Below are 14,793 nucleotides of genomic sequence, written 5' to 3'. Positions count from 1 at the left end.
AAATGTGTAGAATACAATACTGTAGCTCAGATGATATCTTTTATTCAAATGCAGACTGGACTCTTACTCAGAGTTGGACTATCTGAGCACACCCCAGGATCCACTACAACTGTTTTTCCCTGACCGGGAATCGAACCCGGGCCGCGGCGGTGAGAGCGCCGAATCCTAGCCACTAGACCATCAGGGACATACTTTGTCTATTGTGCAATCTGTTGTCAATCACTATGAAAAATAGGTAATTTGTACAGTAAAATATTCAGATCGATAAACAAAGTTCATCATTCCAAGTTTATCAAATGTGTAGAATACAATACTGTAGCTCAGATGATATATTTTATTCAAATGCAGACTGGACTCTTACTCAGAGTTGGACTATCTGAGCACACCCCAGGTTCCACTACAACTGTTTTTCCCTGACCGGGAATCGAACCCGGGCCGCGGCGGTGAAAGCGCCGAATCCTAGCCACTAGACCATCAGGGACATGCTTTGAGTAATGTGCAATCTGTTGTCAATCACTATGAAAAATAGGGCATTTGTACAGTAAAATATTCAGGCCGATAAATAAAGTTCATCATTATAAGGTTCTCAAATGTGTAGAATACAATACTGTAGCTCAGATGATATCTTTTATTCAAATGCAGACTGGACTCTTACTCAGAGTTGGACTATCTGAGCACACCCCAGGTTCCACTACAACTGTTTTTCCCTGACCGGGAATCGAACCCGGGCCGCGGCGGTGAAAGCGCAGAATCCTAGCCACTAGACCATCAGGGACATGCTTTGAGTAATGTGCAATCTGTTGTCAATCACTATGAAAAATAGGGCATTTGTACAGTAAAATATTCAGGCCGATAAATAAAGTTCATCATTACAAGGTTCTCAAATGTGTAGAATACAATACTGTAGCTCAGATGATATATTTTATTCAAATGCAGACTGGACTCTTACTCAGAGTTGGACTATCTGAGCACACCCCAGGTTCCACTACAACTGTTTTTCCCTGACCGGGAATCGAACCCGGGCCGCGGCGGTGAGAGCGCCGAATCCTAGCCACTAGACCATCAGGGACATACTTTGTCTATTGTGCAATCTGTTGTCAATCACTATGAAAAATAGGTCATTTGTACAGAAATATTCAGATCGATAAACAAAGTTCATCATTCCAAGTTTATCAAATGTGTAGAATACAATACTGTAGCTCAGATGATATCTTTTATTGAAATGCAGACTGGACTCTTACTCAGAGTTGGACTATCTGAACAAACCTCAGGTTCCACTACAACTGTTTTTCCCTGACCGGGAATCGAACCCGGGCCGCGGCGGTGAGAGCGCCGAATCCTAGCCACTAGACCATCAGGGACATACTTTGTCTATTGTGCAATCTGTTGTCAATCACTATGAAAAATAGGTCATTTGTACAGTAAAATATTCAGATCGATAAACAAAGTTCATCATTCCAAGTTTATCAAATGTGTAGAATACAATACTGTAGCTCAGATGATATCTTTTATTCAAATGCAGACTGGACTATTACTCAGAGTTGGACTATCTGAGCAGACCCCAGGTTCCACTACAACTGTTTTTCCCTGACCGGGAATCGAACCCGGGCCGCTGCGGTGAGAGCGCCGAATCCTAGCCACTAGACAATCAAGGACATACTTTGTCTATTGTGCAATCTGTTATCAATCACTATGAAAAATAGGTCATTTGTACAGTAAAATATTCAGATCGATAAACAAAGTTCATCATTCCAAGTTTATCAAATGTGTAGAATACAATACTGTAGCTCAGATGATATATTTTATTCAAATGCAGACTGGACTATTACTCAGAGTTGGACTATCTGAGCAGACCCCAGGTTCCACTACAACTGTTTTTCCCTGACCGGGAATCGAACCCGGGCCGCGGCGGTGAGAGCGCCGAATCCTAGCCACTAGACCATCAGGGACATACTTTGTCTATTGTGCAATCTGTTGTCAATCACTATGAAAAATAGGTCATTTGTACAGTAAAATATTCAGATCGATAAACAAAGTTCATCATTCCAAGTTTATCAAATGTGTAGAATACAATACTGTAGCTCAGATGATATCTTTTATTCAAATGCAGACTGGACTCTTACTCAGAGTTGGACTATCTGAGCACACCCCAGGTTCCACTACAACTGTTTTTCCCTGACCGGGAATCGAACCCGGGCCGCGGCGGTGAAAGCTCCGAATCCTAGCCACTAGACCATCAGGGACATGCTTTGAGTAATGTGCAATCTGTTGTCAATCACTATGAAAAATAGGGCATTTGTACAGTAAAATATTCAGGCCGATAAATAAAGTTCATCATTACAAGGTTCTCAAATGTGTAGAATATTACAATACTGTAGCTCAGATGATATCTTTTATTCAAATGCAGACTGGACTCTTACTCAGAGTTGGACTATCTGAGCACACCCCAGGTTCCACTACAACTGTTTTTCCCTGACTGGGAATCGAACCCGGGCCGCAGCGGTGAGAGCGCCGAATCCTAGCCACTAGACCATCAGGGACATACTTTGTCTATTGTGCAATCTGTTGTCAATCACTATGAAAAATAGGGCATTTGTACAGTAAAATATTCAGATCGATAAACAAAGTTCATCATTCCAAGTTTATGAAATGTGTAGAATACAATACTGTAGCTCAGATGATATCTTTTATTCAAATGCAGACTGGACTCTTACTCAGAGTTGGACTATCTGAGCACACCCCAGGTTCCACTACAACTGTTTTTCCCTGACCGGGAATACGAACCCGGTCCGCGGCGGTGAAAGCGCCGAATCCTAGCCACTAGACCATCAGGGACATGCTTTGAGTAATGTGCAATCTGTTGTCAATCACTATGAAAAATAGGGCATTTGTACAGTAAAATATTCAGGCCGATAAATAAAGTTCATCATTACAAGGTTCTCAAATGTGTAGAATACAATACTGTAGCTCAGATGATATCTTTTATTCAAATGCAGACTGGACTCTTACTCAGAGTTGGACTATCTGAGCACACCCCAGGTTCCACTACAACTGTTTTTCCCTGACTGGGAATCGAACCCGGGCCGCAGCGGTGAGAGCGCCGAATCCTAGCCACTAGACCATCAGGGACATACTTTGTCTATTGTGCAAACTGTTGTCAATCACTATGAAAAATAGGGCATTTGTACAGTAAAATATTCAGATCGATAAACAAAGTTCATCATTCCAAGTTTATCAAATGTGTAGAATACAATACTGTAGCTCAGATGATATATTTATTCAAATGCAGACTGGACTCTTACTCAGAGTTGAACTATCTGAGCACACCCCAGGTTCCACTACAACTGTTTTTCCCTGACCGGGAATCGAACCCGGGCCGCGGCGGTGAAAGCGCCGAATCCTAGCCACTAGACCATCAGGGACATGCTTTGAGTAATGTGCAATCTGTTTTCAATCACTATGAAAAATAGGGCATTTGTACAGTAAAATATTCAGGCCGATAAATAAAGTTCATCATTATAAGGTTCTCAAATGTGTAGAATACAATACTGTAGCTCAGATGATATCTTTTATTCAAATGCAGACTGGACTCTTACTCAGAGTTGGACTATCTGAGCACACCCCAGGTTCCACTACAACTGTTTTTCCCTGACCGGGAATCGAAGCCGGGCCGCGGCGGTGAAAGCGCCGAATCCTAGCCACTAGACCATCAGGGACATGCTTTGATTAATGTGCAATCTGTTGTCAATCACTATGAAAAATAGGTCATTTGTACAGTAAAATATTCAGGCAGATAAATAAAGTTCATCATTACAAGGTTCTCAAATGTGTAGAATACAATACTGTAGCTCAGATGATATATTTTATTCAAATGCAGACTGGACTCTTACTCAGAGTTGGACTATCTGAGCACACCCCAGGTTCCACTACAACTGTTTTTCCCTGACCGGGAATCGAACCCGGGCCGCCGCGGTGAGAGCGCCGAATCCTAGCCACTAGACCATCAGGGACATACTTTGTCTATTGTGCAATCTGTTGTCAATCACTATGAAAAATAGGTCATTTGTACAGTAAAATATTCAGATCGATAAACAAAGTTCATCATTCCAAGTTTATCAAATGTGTAGAATACAATACTGTAGCTCAGATGATATCTTTTATTGAAATGCAGACTGGACTCTTACTCAGAGTTGGACTATCTGAGCACACCTCAGGTTCCACTACAACTGTTTTTCCCTGACCGGGAATCGAACCCGGGCCGCGGCGGTGAGAGCGCCGAATCCTAGCCACTAGACCATCAGGGACATACTTTGTCTATTGTGCAATCTGTTGTCAATCACTATGAAAAATAGGTCATTTGTACAGTAAAATATTCAGATCGATAAACAAAGTTCATCATTCCAAGTTTATCAAATGTGTAGAATACAATACTGTAGCTCAGATGATATATTTTATTCAAATGCAGACTGGACTATTACTCAGAGTTGGACTATCTGAGCAGAGCCCAGGTTCCACTACAACTGTTTTTCCCTGACCGGGAATCGAACCCGGGCCGCTGCGGTGAGAGCACCGAATCCTAGCCACTAGACAATCAAGGACATACTTTGTCTATTGTGCAATCTGTTGTCAATCACTATGAAAAATAGGGCATTTGTACAGTAAAATATTCAGATCGATAAACAAAGTTCATCATTCCAAGTTTATGAAATGTGTAGAATACAATACTGTAGCTCAGATGATATCTTTTATTCAAATGCAGACTGGACTCTTACTCAGAGTTGGACTATCTGAGCACACCCCAGGTTCCACTACAACTGTTTTTCCCTGACCGGGAATCGAACTGGGCCGCGGCGGTGAAAGCCCCGAATCCTAGCCACTAGACCATCAGGGACATGCTTTGATTAATGTGCAATCTGTTGTCAATCACTATGAAAAATAGGGCATTTGTACAGTAAAATATTCAGGCCGATAAATAAAGTTCATCATTACAAGGTTCTCAAATGTGTAGAATACAATACTGTAGCTCAGATGATATCTTTTATTCAAATGCAGACTGGACTCTTACTCAGAGTTGGACTATCTGAGCACACCGCAGGTTCCACTACAACTGTTTTTCCCTGACCGGGAATCGAACCCGGGCCGCAGCGGTGAAAGCGCCGAATCCTAGCCACTAGACCATCAGGGACATGCTTTGATTAATGTGCAATCTGTTGTCAATCACTATGAAAAATAGGTCATTTGTACAGTAAAATATTCTGGCCGATAAATAAAGTTCATCATTACAAGGTTCTCAAATGTGTAGAATACAATACTGTAGCTCAGATGATATATTTTATTCAAATGCAGACTGGACTCTTACTCAGAGTTGGACTATCTGAGCACACCACAGGTTCCACTACAACTGTTTTTCCCTGACCGGGAATCGAACCCGGGCCGCGGCGGTGAGAGCGCCGAATCCTAGCCACTAGACCATCAGGGACATACTTTGTCTATTGTGCAATCTGTTGTCAATCACTATGAAAAATAGGTCATTTGTACAGTAAAATATTCAGATCGATAAACAAAGTTCATCATTCCAAGTTTATCAAATGTGTAGAATACAATACTGTAGCTCAGATGATATCTTTTATTGAAATGCAGACTGGACTCTTACTCAGAGTTGGACTATCTGAGCACACCTCAGGTTCCACTACAACTGTTTTTCCCTGACCGGGAATCGAACCCGGGCCGCGGCGGTGAGAGCGCCGAATCCTAGCCACTAGACCATCAGGGACATACTTTGTCTATTGTGCAATCTGTTGTCAATCACTATGAAAAATAGGTCATTTGTACAGTAAAATATTCAGATCGATAAACAAAGTTCATCATTCCAAGTTTATCAAATGTGTAGAATACAATACTGTAGCTCAGATGATATATTTTATTCAAATGCAGACTGGACTATTACTCAGAGTTGGACTATCTGAGCAGACCCCAGGTTCCACTACAACTGTTTTTCCCTGACCGGGAATCGAACCCGGGCCGCTGCGGTGAGAGCACCGAATCCTAGCCACTAGACAATCAAGGACATACTTTGTCTATTGTGCAATCTGTTGTCAATCACTATGAAAAATAGGGCATTTGTACAGTAAAATATTCAGATCGATAAACAAAGTTCATCATTCCAAGTTTATGAAATGTGTAGAATACAATACTGTAGCTCAGATGATATCTTTTATTCAAATGCAGACTGGACTCTTACTCAGAGTTGGACTATCTGAGCACACCCCAGGTTCCACTACAACTGTTTTTCCCTGACCGGGAATCGAACCGGGCCGCGGCGGTGAAAGCCCCGAATCCTAGCCACTAGACCATCAGGGACATGCTTTGATTAATGTGCAATCTGTTGTCAATCACTATGAAAAATAGGGCATTTGTACAGTAAAATATTCAGGCCGATAAATAAAGTTCATCATTACAAGGTTCTCAAATGTGTAGAATACAATACTGTAGCTCAGATGATATATTTTATTCAAATGCAGACTGGACTCTTACTCAGAGTTGGACTATCTGAGCACACCCCAGGTTCCACTACAACTGTTTTTCCCTGACCGGGAATCGAACCCGGGCCGCGGCGGTGAGAGCGCCGAATCCTAGCCACTAGACCATCAGGGACATACTTTGTCTATTGTGCAATCTGTTGTCAATCACTATGAAAAATAGGGCATTTGTACAGTAAAATATTCAGATCGATAAACAAAGTTCATCATTCCAAGTTTATCAAATGTGTAGAATACAATACTGTAGCTCAGATGATATATTTTATTCAAATGCAGACTGGACTCTTACTCAGAGTTGGACTATCTGAGCACACCCCAGGTTCCACTACAACTGTTTTTCCCTGAACGGGAATCGAACCCGGGACGCGGCGGTGAGAGCGCCGAATCCTAGCCACTAGACCATCAGGCACATACTTTGTCTATTGTGCAATCTGTTGTCAATCACTATGAAAAATAGGTCATTTGTACAGTAAAATATTCAGATCGATAAACAAAGTTCATCATTCCAAGTTTATCAAATGTGTAGAATACAATACTGTAGCTCAGATGATATATTTTATTCAAATGCAGACTGGACTCTTACTCAGAGTTGAACTATCTGAGCACACCCCAGGTTCCACTACAACTGTTTTTCCCTGACCGGGAATCGAACCCGGGCCGCGGCGGTGAAAGCGCCGAATCCTAGCCACTAGACCATCAGGGACATGCTTTGAGTAATGTGCAATCTGTTGTCAATCACTATGAAAAATAGGGCATTTGTACAGTAAAATATTCAGGCCGATAAATAAAGTTCATCATTATAAGGTTCTCAAATGTGTAGAATACAATACTGTAGCTCAGATGATATCTTTTATTCAAATGCAGACTGGACTCTTACTCAGAGTTGGACTATCTGAGCACACCCCAGGTTCCACTACAACTGTTTTTCCCTGACCGGGAATCGAACCCGGGCCGCGGCGGTGAAAGCGCCGAATCCTAGCCACTAGACCATCAGGGACATGCTTTGAGTAATGTGCAATCTGTTGTCAATCACTATGAAAAATAGGGCATTTGTACAGTAAAATATTCAGGCCGATAAATAAAGTTCATCATTACAAGGTTCTCAAATGTGTAGAATACAATACTGTAGCTCAGATGATATATTTTATTCAAATGCAGACTGGACTCTTACTCAGAGTTGGACTATCTGAGCACACCCCAGGTTCCACTACAACTGTTTTTCCCTGACCGGGAATCGAACCCGGGCCGCGGCGGTGAGAGCGCCGAATCCTAGCCACTAGACCATCAGGGACATACTTTGTCTATTGTGCAATCTGTTGTCAATCACTATGAAAAATAGGTCATTTGTACAGTAAAATATTCAGATCGATAAACAAAGTTCATCATTCCAAGTTTATCAAATGTGTAGAATACAATACTGTAGCTCAGATGATATCTTTTATTGAAATGCAGACTGGACTCTTACTCAGAGTTGGACTATCTGAACAAACCTCAGGTTCCACTACAACTGTTTTTCCCTGACCGGGAATCGAACCCGGGCCGCGGCGGTGAGAGCGCCGAATCCTAGCCACTAGACCATCAGGGACATACTTTGTCTATTGTGCAATCTGTTGTCAATCACTATGAAAAATAGGTCATTTGTACAGTAAAATATTCAGATCGATAAACAAAGTTCATCATTCCAAGTTTATCAAATGTGTAGAATACAATACTGTAGCTCAGATGATATCTTTTATTCAAATGCAGACTGGACTCTTACTCAGAGTTGGACTATCTGAGCACACCCCAGGTTCCACTACAACTGTTTTTCCCTGACCGGGAATCGAACCCGGGCCGCGGCGGTGAAAGCGCCGAATCCTAGCCACTAGACCATCAGGGACATGCTTTGATTAATGTGCAATCTGTTGTCAATCACTATGAAAAATAGGTCATTTGTACAGTAAAATATTCAGATCGATAAACAAAGTTCATCATTCCAAGTTTATCAAATGTGTAGAATACAATACTGTAGCTCAGATGATATCTTTTATTCAAATGCAGACTGGACTATTACTCAGAGTTGGACTATCTGAGCAGACCCCAGGTTCCACTACAACTGTTTTTCCCTGACCGGGAATCGAACCCGGGCCGCTGCGGTGAGAGCGCCGAATCCTAGCCACTAGACAATCAAGGACATACTTTGTCTATTGTGCAATCTGTTGTCAATCACTATGAAAAATAGGTCATTTGTACAGTAAAATATTCAGATCGATAAACAAAGTTCATCATTCCAAGGTTCTCAAATGTGTAGAATACAATACTGTAGCTCAGATGATATCTTTTATTCAAATGCAGACTGGACTCTTACTCAGAGTTGGACTATCTGAGCACACCCCAGGTTCCACTACAACTGTTTTTCCCTGACTGGGAATCGAACCAGGGCCGTGGCGGTGAGAGCGCCGAATCCTAGCCACTAGACCATCAGGGACATACTTTGTCTATTGTGCAATCTGTTGTCAATCACTATGAAAAATAGGGCATTTGTACAGTAAAATATTCAGATCGATAAACAAAGTTCATCATTCCAAGTTTATGAAATGTGTAGAATACAATACTGTAGCTCAGATGATATCTTTTATTCAAATGCAGACTGGACTCTTACTCAGAGTTGGACTATCTGAGCACACCCCAGGTTCCACTACAACTGTTTTTCCCTGACTGGGAATCGAACCAGGGCCGTGGCGGTGAGAGCGCCGAATCCTAGCCACTAGACCATCAGGGACATACTTTGTCTATTGTGCAATCTGTTGTCAATCACTATGAAAAATAGGGCATTTGTACAGTAAAATATTCAGATCGATAAACAAAGTTCATCATTCCAAGTTTATGAAATGTGTAGAATACAATACTGTAGCTCAGATGATATCTTTTATTCAAATGCAGACTGGACTCTTACTCAGAGTTGGACTATCTGAGCACACCCCAGGTTCCACTACAACTGTTTTTCCCTGACCAGGAATCGAACCCTGGCCGCGGCGGTGAAAGCGCCGAATCCTAGCCACTAGACCATCAGGGACATGCTTTGAGTAATGTGCAATCTGTTGTCAATCACTATGAAAAATAGGGCATTTGTACAGTAAAATATTCAGGCCGATAAATAAAGTTCATCATTACAAGGTTCTCAAATGTGTAGAATACAATACTGTAGCTCAGATGATATATTTTATTCAAATGCAGACTGGACTCTTACTCAGAGTTGGACTATCTGAGCACACCCCAGGTTCCACTACAACTGTTTTTCCCTGACCGGGAATCGAACCCGGGCCGCGGCGGTGAAAGCGCCGAATCCTAGCCACTAGACCATCAGGGACATGCTTTGAGTAATGTGCAATCTGTTGTCAATCACTATGAAAAATAGGGCATTTGTACAGTAAAATATTCAGGCCGATAAATAAAGTTCATCATTACAAGGTTCTCAAATGTGTAGAATACAATACTGTAGCTCAGATGATATATTTTTTTCAAATGCAGACTGGACTCTTACTCAGAGTTGGACTATCTGAGCACAACCCAGGTTCCACTACAACTGTTTTTCCCTGACCGGGAATCGAACCCGGGCCGTGGCGGTGAGAGCGCCGAATCCTAGCCACTAGACCATCAGGGACATACTTTGTCTATTGTGCAATCTGTTGTCAATCACTATGAAAAATAGGTCATTTGTACAGTAAAATATTCAGATCGATAAACAAAGTTCATCATTCCAAGTTTATCAAATGTGTAGAATACAATACTGTAGCTCAGATGATATCTTTTATTGAAATGCAGACTGGACTCTTACTCAGAGTTGGACTATCTGAACAAACCTCAGGTTCCACTACAACTGTTTTTCCCTGACCGGGAATCGAACCCGGGCCGCGGCGGTGAGAGCGCCGAATCCTAGCCACTAGACCATCAGGGACATACTTTGTCTATTGTGCAATCTGTTGTCAATCACTATGAAAAATAGGTCATTTGTACAGTAAAATATTCAGATCGATAAACAAAGTTCATCATTCCAAGTTTATCAAATGTGTAGAATACAATACTGTAGCTCAGATGATATATTTTATTCAAATGCAGACTGGACTATTACTCAGAGTTGGACTATCTGAGCAGACCCCAGGTTCCACTACAACTGTTTTTCCCTGACCGGGAATCGAACCCGGGCCGCTGCGGTGAGAGCGCCGAATCCTAGCCACTAGACAATCAAGGACATACTTTGTCTATTGTGCAATCTGTTGTCAATCACTATGAAAAATAGGTCATTTGTACAGTAAAATATTCAGATCGATAAACAAAGTTCATCATTGCAAGTTTATCAAATGTGTAGAATACAATACTGTAGCTCAGATGATATCTTTTATTCAAATGCAGACTGGACTCTTACTCAGAGTTGGACTATCTGAGCACACCCCAGGTTCCACTACAACTGTTTTTCCCTGACCTGGGAATCGAACCCGGGCCGCGGCGGTGAAAGCGCCGAATCCTAGCCACTAGACCATCAGGGACATGCTTTGATTAATGTGCAATCTGTTGTCAATCACTATGAAAAATAGGGCATTTGTACAGTAAAATATTCAGGCCGATAAATAAAGTTCATCATTACAAGGTTCTCAAATGTGTAGAATACAATACTGTAGCTCAGATGATATATTTTATTCAAATGCAGACTGGACTCTTACTCAGAGTTGGACTATCTGAGCACACCCCAGATTCCACTACAACTGTTTTTCCCTGACCGGGAATCGAACCCGGGCCGCGGCGGTGAGAGCGCCGAATCCTAGCCACTAGACCATCAGGGACATACTTTGTCTATTGTGCAATCTGTTGTCAATCACTATGAAAAATAGGTCATTTGTACAGTAAAATATTCAGATCGATAAACAAAGTTCATCATTCCAAGTTTATCAAATGTGTAGAATACAATACTGTAGCTCAGATGATATATTTTATTCAAATGCAGACTGGACTATTACTCAGAGTTGGACTATCTGAGCAGACCCCAGGTTCCACTACAACTGTTTTTCCCTGACCGGGAATCGAACCCGGGCCGCTGCGGTGAGAGCGCCGAATCCTAGCCACTAGACAATCAAGGACATACTTTGTCTATTGTGCAATCTGTTGTCAATCACTATGAAAAATAGGTCATTTGTACAGTAAAATATTCAGATCGATAAACAAAGTTCATCATTCCAAGTTTATCAAATGTGTAGAATACAATACTGTAGCTCAGATGATATCTTTTATTCAAATGCAGACTGGACTATTACTCAGAGTTGGACTATCTGAGCAGACCCCAGGTTCCACTACAACTGTTTTTCCCTGACCGGGAATCGAACCCGGGCCGCTGCGGTGAGAGCGCCGAATCCTAGCCACTAGACAATCAAGGACATACTTTGTCTATTGTGCAATCTGTTGTCAATCACTATGAAAAATAGGTCATTTGTACAGTAAAATATTCAGATCGATAAACAAAGTTCATCATTCCAAGTTTATCAAATGTGTAGAATACAATACTGTAGCTCAGATGATATCTTTTATTCAAATGCAGACTGGACTCTTACTCAGAGTTGGACTATCTGAGCACACCCCAGGTTCCACTACAACTGTTTTTCCCTGACCGGGAATCGAACCCGGGCCGCGGCGGTGAAAGCGCCGAATCCTAGCCACTAGACCATCAGGGACATGCTTTGAGTAATGTGCAATCTGTTGTCAATCACTATGAAAAATAGGGCATTTGTACAGTAAAATATTCAGGCCGATAAATAAAGTTCATCATTACAAGGTTCTCAAATGTGTAGAATACAATACTGTAGCTCAGATGATATCTTTTATTCAAATGCAGACTGGACTCTTACTCAGAGTTGGACTATCTGAGCACACCCCAGGTTCCACTACAACTGTTTTTCCCTGACTGGGAATCGAACCAGGGCCGTGGCGGTGAGAGCGCCGAATCCTAGCCACTAGACCATCAGGGACATACTTTGTCTATTGTGCAATCTGTTGTCAATCACTATGAAAAATAGGGCATTTGTACAGTAAAATATTCAGATCGATAAACAAAGTTCATCATTCCAAGTTTATGAAATGTGTAGAATACAATACTGTAGCTCAGATGATATCTTTTATTCAAATGCAGACTGGACTCTTACTCAGAGTTGGACTATCTGAGCACACCCCAGGTTCCACTACAACTGTTTTTCCCTGACCAGGAATCGAACCCTGGCCGCGGCGGTGAAAGCGCCGAATCCTAGCCACTAGACCATCAGGGACATGCTTTGAGTAATGTGCAATCTGTCAATCACTATGAAAAATAGGGCATTTGTACAGTAAAATATTCAGGCCGATAAATAAAGTTCATCATTACAAGGTTCTCAAATGTGTAGAATACAATACTGTAGCTCAGATGATATCTTTTATTCAAATGCAGACTGGACTCTTACTCAGAGTTGGACTATCTGAGCACACCCCAGGTTCCACTACAACTGTTTTTCCTTGACCGGGAATCGAACCCGGGCCGCGGCGGTGAAAGCACCGAATCCTAGCCACTAGACCATCAGGGACATGCTTCGATTAATGTGCAATCTGTTGTCAATCACTATGAAAAATAGGGCATTTGTACAGTAAAATATTCAGGCCGATAAATAAAGTTCATCATTACAAGGTTCTCAAATGTGTAGAATACAATACTGTAGCTCAGATGATATATTTTATTCAAATGCAGACTGGACTCTTACTCAGAGTTGGACTATCTGAGCACACCCCAGGTTCCACTACAACTGTTTTTCCCTGACCGGGAATCGAACCCGGGCCGCGGCGGTGAGAGCGCCGAATCCTAGCCACTAGACCATCAGGGACATACTTTGTCTATTGTGCAATCTGTTGTCAATCACTATGAAAAATAGGTCATTTGTACAGTAAAATATTCAGATCGATAAACAAAGTTCATCATTCCAAGTTTATCAAATGTGTAGAATACAATACTGTAGCTCAGATGATATCTTTTATTCAAATGCAGACTGGACTCTTACTCAGATTTGGACTATCTGAGCACACCCCAGGTTCCACTACAACTGTTTTTCCCTGACCGGGAATCGAACCCGGGCCGCGGCGGTGAGAGCGCCGAATCCTAGCCACTAGACCATCAGGGACATACTTTGTCTATTGTGCAATCTGTTGTCAATCACTATGAAAAATAGGTCATTTGTACAGTAAAATATTCAGATCGATAAACAAAGTTCATCATTCCAAGTTTATCAAATGTGTAGAATACAATACTGTAGCTCAGATGATATCTTTTATTCAAATGCAGACTGGACTATTACTCAGAGTTGGACTATCTGAGCAGACCCCAGGTTCCACTACAACTGTTTTTCCCTGATCGGGAATCGAACCCGGGCCGCTGCGGTGAGAGCGCCGAATCCTAGCCACTAGACAATCAAGGACATACTTTGTCTATTGTGCAATCTGTTGTCAATCACTATGAAAAATAGGTCATTTGTACAGTAAAATATTCAGATCGATAAACAAAGTTCATCATTCCAAGTTTATCAAATGTGTAGAATACAATACTGTAGCTCAGATGATATCTTTTATTCAAATGCAGACTGGACTCTTACTCAGAGTTGGACTATCTGAGCACACCCCAGGTTCCACTACAACTGTTTTTCCCTGACCGGGAATCGAACCCGGGCCGCTGCGGTGAGAGCGCCGAATCCTAGCCACTAGACAATCAAGGACATACTTTGTCTATTGTGCAATCTGTTGTCAATCACTATGAAAAATAGGTCATTTGTACAGTAAAATATTCAGATCGATAAACAAAGTTCATCATTCCAAGTTTATCAAATGTGTAGAATACAATACTGTAGCTCAGATGATATCTTTTATTCAAATGCAGACTGGACTCTTACTCAGAGTTGGACTATCTGAGCACACCCCAGGTTCCACTACAACTGTTTTTCCCTGACCGGGAATCGAACCCGGGCCGCGGCGGTGAAAGCGCCGAATCCTAGCCACTAGACCATCAGGGACATGCTTTGAGTAATGTGCAATCTGTTGTCAATCACTATGAAAAATAGGGCATTTGTACAGTAAAATATTCAGGCCGATAAATAAAGTTCATCATTACAAGGTTCTCAAATGTGTAGAATACAATACTGTAGCTCAGATGATATCTTTTATTCAAATGCAGACTGGACTCTTACTCAGAGTTGGACTATCTGAGCACACCCCA

Source organism: Protomyctophum bolini (genome assembly GCF_963924005.1).
Source record: "Protomyctophum bolini genome assembly, chromosome: 21".
Taxonomy (NCBI): domain Eukaryota; kingdom Metazoa; phylum Chordata; class Actinopteri; order Myctophiformes; family Myctophidae; genus Protomyctophum; species Protomyctophum bolini.
This window is presented reverse-complemented; position numbering follows the sequence as displayed.